This window comes from Trachurus japonicus, chromosome 22, assembly GCF_045865225.1.
Source record: "Trachurus japonicus isolate A0001 chromosome 22, Traja_1.0".
Lineage (NCBI taxonomy): Eukaryota > Metazoa > Chordata > Actinopteri > Carangiformes > Carangidae > Trachurus > Trachurus japonicus.
The window spans coordinates 30580808-30588045 of NC_140928.1; the positions used below are offsets into that span (position 1 = coordinate 30580808).

General features: G+C 37.0%; 1 long non-coding RNA gene across 1 annotated transcript; it reads right to left on the reverse strand.

Annotated features, from left to right (window-relative positions):
* Positions 1-426: 426 nt before the first annotated feature.
* LOC146964485 (uncharacterized) lies at positions 427-7152 on the reverse strand. Its single transcript, XR_015034746.1, has 2 exons — positions 6849-7152; positions 427-5080 (listed from the first exon to the last, which is right to left on the reverse strand). It is a non-coding gene; the product is annotated as an uncharacterized LOC146964485 (long non-coding RNA).
* Positions 7153-7238: the final 86 nt, after the last annotated feature.

Below are 7238 nucleotides of genomic sequence, written 5' to 3' on the forward strand. Positions count from 1 at the left end.
CCAGGACCATTCATTTATTTATTTATTCGCTGTATACACAAGATATACAGAGGACGGTTCGGTTGTGTCTCATATTTTACATATTGGAGTTGTAAAGTTTCTGCATCGGTGTCTTGTAGAACAACAATGTCCTTAAAACAATTACAGGTTACACAAACACACACACACTTACAAAAAAACAACAACAGCGACTTCGGAGCCTCTTGTTGTGTGTTGAGTGGTAGATGAGGAGGATGTGGTAGATGAGGAGGATGCAGCATCCTGTATGTTGCCATGGTAACCAGGCATGATATAAATCTTCTAATGTGTAGATGCAAAAACTAATGCACATCAATGTAATTGTTTGATTTATTGATAAAGTGATAATTAGATAATCCGTGTTACAGAGGATGCTGCAGTTCTACATGTGGGCGACAGAGGGCGCTGTTCACTCGTTGTTTTTTTTGTCCCCCACCTGAGAATAAACATTTTATTTTATAACATCCACATTATTACCACTCCACACAACAACAACAACAACAGAAGAAGAGACTGTGAGACTTTGACCTTTAACAAGAAACAGACACGTTAAGCCGACAAAAACCTTTTTTTCGGTGCATTTTATAAATCACAAATGTACATTCATGTCATCATAACCACCACTCAGAAATCAACATGTCGGATAGACATTAAACATCGGTTAGAAATCTAGAAGTTTAAGGACGGACTGTAAAGATTTCCTCCCTGTGATATGTGAGTTTCTCTCCCTTCTCTATGAACGGGGCAACAGTTTGGGGCAACAGTGTTTTATTCATATATGTGTATATATATTTATTCATGCAATTACACAATTATATGAGCAAACTGAATGTAAAAATACAGTTTAAATCATTATTAAAATGTATAAACATTTGTATTTGTATTTTACCATGAATGTGACTCTTTGACTAGATTAAATCAGAACAAGTACGGAAGCAAAAACATGCAAAAGTCAATTCACTAACATTTAATGATCGTAACTGAATTTGTCTTCTTAAAAAAACAAAAAGCAATTAGCCAGTTGCTACCAAGCTGTTGCCCAGTTCATTAAAACCTTTAGACATTATTAATTATCAACTATGTGCCTCGTTACTTTGTGGAGCTTCTACATTAAGACAATAAAGACAGAGAAGAACATTTTTTAAAAAGCAGGAAGCAGGTTGATGAGCAGACCGATCAACAGTCAACACGAAGCTTCAACACACTGTAAATTCCACCAGTGTCAGAAAAATCAACATTATACAAGAAAAAAAGAGAGATATTTATTCATCTATTTTTTTAAAACCACTATGTCTAAATTATTGCAGGCACAGGAGGAATAAATGACTCAGCATTTATATTTATATCTACATTTCAGGGCTTCATGTTTATCTATTTTTTAATTTGGGGATTGACAGACAATGATCTTTAGTTAGTGGGAAGTGCAGCATAATAATGTATTGGAATGAAAACCTTTATATTCAGATGTTAATCCATTGACAATGTAAAGTTGAGTTTGTCAAATAAATGAGGGGAACATGAAATAAAATCTTATTGCACAGCCCTGCAAAACAAAACAAAACAAAAACAGACACGTTCATCATCAAAAAACCAAAACAAAACAAACGCATCAGTCACTAATTGATATAAAAACAACCTGTGGGATTTTACATTTCAATGAGTCATATTTCCAGTTTCCAGAATTATAATGATTTAATTACTGAGGAAATGCAGGATAATGATGTTAAAGTTCATTATTATTATTTTTTACTTATCTATTATGTGGTTCCTGATTGAATAAACTGTACCTCATTTACAATTCTGTCAAAGTTGATGCATAGCTTTTTGTTTTTAAATATTAAACATTTCGGCACTTCGGCGTCTTTACTTCATTAAATACATTTATATTTCTCAATATATAAAGATAAACTCAGGTATCATCATGTTATAATGTTGAGGTACCGAGGGAATAAAAATTCAGCCTGTAAATCGTCCTTTTGATGTTTTTTTCTTTATTTATATCAAAGACTGAATCTCAGCAGTGCATGTTGATTTAACAAGCTTGTTTATTTTTATATATTTATGCAAGTTTTAAATAAATGTGCAGCTCCACATCTACCTCTGCATAGAGACAATTTCAGCCTGTAGTGATGTATATGTATATTATAGCAGCTGTGGTAACTGGTGCATAAGATAAATCCATATTTATTTATTATTCGCAACTGTGATGACTTTTTTTTCTGTCTGACTATGAAATAAATAAAAAATTTAAGTTGTTTCACTGTCGCAGTGTCAGTGCAGCTCTTCATGCTCATCGTGGATTAATGAGGCTGAAACTCAAACTTACTGCATTTAGAGCGCGTTTTTTAAAAAAGGGAAAGTTTGTTTAAAGGGATACGCAAACATTTTTTTTTCGTGTTTTGCCTCACTCCCGAGTCCATGACAAGCAGATAGACACCATCCTTTCGACTGTGTGTGCAGTAACAAGGGAGAGCCCATATCGCCCGTAATTAGCTTAGCTCAAACGCTGGAAGTGCATGGGTAGTGTTAGCCTACCTCCACCTAAAGTCATCAGAGAAACTCTTCAGCAACTCTAAACGTAAACCGGCGGGCCGATCTTCGTCTCGAGCTGACAAAACTCTCCGGTAAGGAATCTTGAGTGGTCAAATGCCGCTAACGGGACAAGATCGGTCAAGCAAAGGCGGTTTATTTTGGTTCAAGCTAGCTACATTGAGGGTAGGTTAGCTTCCTATTTCAAAGTAAAAGCACAAATTCTATCGTCATGGTTTTCTGTATGTAAAGGGAAACGGGTGTTTTATTTTGTGTAGTAACCGGAAGTGCGTTGGTCACAACGGCTAGCTTGAGTAGCGCCGAATTCGTCCGAACAAAACTGTAAACAGCTGGTATTTAGACAAATTAACGACACACTGCTGATCTAAACGGCTACTTTCTCGCCTAAAAATGTTTGAAATGTGGATAAATTGATATATTTACAGAGTTTAGAGCTAAAATGAAATCAGTTTCTGACTGCTGATTTCGGCTCGGGTAGGAGGCAGGCTAACGCTACCTATACACTTCCAGCGTTTGAGCTAAGCTAATTAGCAGTGCGCCAGCTCTGCCCGTATCTCACTCGTTACTGCACGCACAGTTGAAAGAATGGTGTCTATCTGCTCGTCATGGACTCGGGAGTGAGGCAAGACATGAAAAAAAAAGATTAATTAATCGGGCACCGGAGAAGGAACCACTCTAAGGCAGCATGATTCATTTTATGACATAAAAAAGTGTGATGTACAAAATCAACTATAACATTTTTATAATTTTTGATTTAGATCCAGTCATGTACATTTATAAATTCCAGTTTTAATAAGACTTTGGATCTAATGAGTTCAAAGTGTTTATATTTAAACTACATCTAACCACAGCTACATTTATTTTGGTGATAGCAAATATATACAATATTTTTACATTTTCAACTTAAATCTCTTCTTATAATCCTGCATGACGATAACTTCATTTAAATAATTCAGAATTTGATGTTTTTTGGTTGGACTGGTTCGACTTCACTCGCATGGTAAAGTGTTGTCATGAGTTTTATTAAACAAACAAACAAAGAAACCTGGAATTTGTGTGTTTGAGTGTGGAGTGATATTAACTCAGTGTGTGAAACTACAGCCTCGGTCCTGAGAATGACGGACGGCCTTCACCTGCCAGTAAACGCAGCAAACGATCCCGCCTCTTTTATTTTGAAAAAACAAAACAAAACAAAAAAACCTGCTCTGCTGTTCTCCAAGCCTTTTACGGACAGGTATAAAAAGAAAACTCTTCAGAGCAGCGGAAGCACAAGAAATAAAATCAAACATCATTTACAAAATAATCAAAAAAAACAAAATGTAAACATAAGAACCTCATACATTAAAAGCAAAAAAAATCAACACAGGACGGAACGTTTTATTCTGAAATCCTAAAAGCAGGAAGCGTTTGACATGTGGCAGATTTCCAACAGTTTTTAATCAATCCAATTACAGATTTTCTCACTGAATAAAATGTGTAAATATCATAAACCACTAATATATATATAAAAAATGTTTTAAACATTTTTGTAAACTATTCAAAAACCCGGTTCTGAGTTGTTTCAATGTTTTTCTTAGAGGCCGAACGTCGTCAATGGTGCAGCCGAAACCTCAGAGTGTGAAGCCAAACAGTCGGAAAACTCAAAGACATTTTGCTGCGTTTCGTCTCGTGTTTTGTCCTCTCTCTTTCTTTTTTTTTTTACACCGTTCTGTCCTTTCTGTTCATCATTTTGTTTGTTGTGTCGTCTTCTCCACTGTTTTGCACTTTGCCTCTGTTTCTGTCTCTGCACTTTTTGATGTCCCATTGCACATCGTCCTGTTTATGTTCAACTCTGACATCCTTCACCAGAATATTTAACGTAATTTAATAAAGTTTTACCAGAAAAACGTGTTAATTTAACTTATTTAAACTCTATTATTAAACATTCATGTGTTTGTTATTGAAACTTGAACTCTGTCTCTTTGGCTTCACTCACTGGAGTTTAACTGAACCAGCGACTTCATTAACAAACTTAAATCTGTGCATCATCTGCCTTCCTTCAAGCGCTAGCGCAGCATAAGCTATAACAAACAGCTCGTACAGTACACACACACAAACACACACACACACACACAATTAAACACAGAAAAGACTCACACACATTCACATCAAACACACACACACACACACAGCATGACGTCATGTTTTCATGATCCTACTATAAAAACCCCCGTGAACCTTTAAAAGTGCAATGGAAGATTAGAACCTGTACAGCGAGCACTCGGTGGTGATGATGATGATGATGAGGGGGCGGAGCTATTTACAGCGAGGGCGGAGTCTAGAGTCTGGACAGGGAAGTCGTGGATCCTCGTCGTGACCTCCGTGACCTCTCTCGGGCCTCTGTCCGTCCGTCCGTCTGTCGTCCGTCCGTCCGTCTCCTCATCGGACGATCGGTCGAAAACAACCTTCAACGCGCCAGGTCGGTGTGGCTGGCGCTCAGGTCGCGACTCTTCATCAGACGATTATTTCGTTCCTGTAAAAAAAAAAAAATGGAGCGGAAGGAAACCAGATTAAAAAAAACTGAGAGGTGGTTTATTATTATTTTGTGAAAAATAAACACAGGGAGTGTGATTAAAGCAGAAGTAAGCAATATTTTTGTGTTAATATAAGTCTTAAATAGTTATATCTTCCGACAGCAATCACTTATATAGAGTGTTTGGACCGAAACACGGGTCTGTCAGTCACTCTGCTCTGCTCTGAGCCGAGGAGAAAACTTTTCTCGTATCCTACAAGTTTTATCCAATGAGGAGAGAGAACGGCATGAAGGGCTGTGTGTGCAGCCAAGGGATGCGTGTGAATGTGTTGACGTAGGGACGAGGACCAATAGATCCATGATGAGGGCGGGGGCTGCTAACTCCATCGGCTGACAAGACGTTATGGTGCATTCAAGGCAACCCGTAACTTGTGTTTTTCCGACCTGTGAAGTCGTACCAGTTCGATCTGGTATGAGTTCACGGGTCGGAAGTTACGAGTGGCCGTTATAGTGACTATAGGTAAAACAAGTCGGAAAAACACGAGTGGGTTGCCTGGAACGCTACAAAGTCGTAAGTCGTGACTTGAAGCTGTAATTTATGGTTTCAAAAGCCTGCCTGGAACGCAGCATTAGCCAAAACGGCCGGATCGCTTACTTCTGCTTTAATATATAAACTTTTATTTTGAAGGTTTTCTGAGCTCAAGGCTTCTGTGTTGCCAGGTTGGATAGTGTGACCTCCTTTTGAGTGTTTTTTTTGAGAGTTTGAACCACTTTTTGACTTTAACCAAGAAAAAATCTTGCTCCTTTTCCCAATAAATACACATCAAAATAATAAAATACATAATAAAACAAATGTAATCCGTCACTATCCAGCATTACAACTCCAACCAAACCAGATAGTAGGTCTAAGGAGACTGTGTTGATTGTAAAAAATAAGTAAATAAAAAAGAAAATCAAAACAAATTTGTGTTGATTAGTTAGACTAATGATGGTGTGAAGTTAGTCTGAGTCACACTGATGGTTTTACTTGAAAATTAGTGATAAATCCAACACACAACTAGTAAACAAAGCAGCAGGAGACATGAGACAGAGACATAAGACAAAGACATGAGGACACCGGGTCCAAAAGTATCTGAACAAAAAAACAAGGTCTGTTTTACCGGGAATTAAAATATAAAAATAGAAACAAAGTGTTTTTATCAATGTCTCAACTTTGAGCTCAATTCACTGTAAAAAACAAAACAAAACAAAACAAAACATTTTTCAATATTTCTTAATTTTCAAAATAATAAAATAACTTTTCAAATGTAAAATTCAAACTGCACTCTTGACAGAACTAATAATCGAACCTGATTATTCAGTTTACAAATTGTTGATAAATATTTTAAAACTAAAAAGAATTTTCTTAAAATTGTAAATCTTATTCAATTTACTTTCTGACACAGAAAAGCAAAAAGATTCTCAGTCGTTTTGTATTTTTAACTTAAAATGTGAAGATGAATTGATTATAAAAGTGGCTATTAATAACCTGTTGACTGATTGAAACAGGTCCATGTCTGTAATTTAAAAATAAATATGGATATTCTGTGTTATCAGTGACAATAATGAAACATTTTTTTGTTTTAATTCATTGATTTTCTTTCTAAAAGCTAAAATTAAAACACTCTAACACGTTAAAGCAGGTGCTCGTTTGACCTTTGACCCTGTGCAACAGACACTTTTCTGGACCCGGCGCCTCGACACTCGGCGGCTCTGGGCTTCTTCTTACTTGGTAGTGGTCACTCGCAGGTTTGTCCGGCTGCACGTTAAGAACCCCCAGAGAGCTGGCTCGCTTCATGCTGCACCCAGAGCAGTGACATGCAGGAGGGGCGGGGGGTGAGAGGTCAAAGGTCAGGGGTCAAGGGGGGTGAGAGTCAGGTGTGAGGAGTTTAGCCACAGTGTGTGTGTGTTGGTTAAAGACACAGATGACGAGTTAGTTTCACTTCCCGTTTGTGAGGTTGAACAGATGAAATGTAAAAAGTTGTTTTATTTGTTTGATGTTTTTTTTTTATTGATTCTCCTGCTTCATGTTTCAGTTTTTTTTAGCTCTTTAATTCTTCATTTTAATGGATCGTTTTACCTTTGACCTCCTGGAAACTGAGCCTCTGGTGCAGAAGAT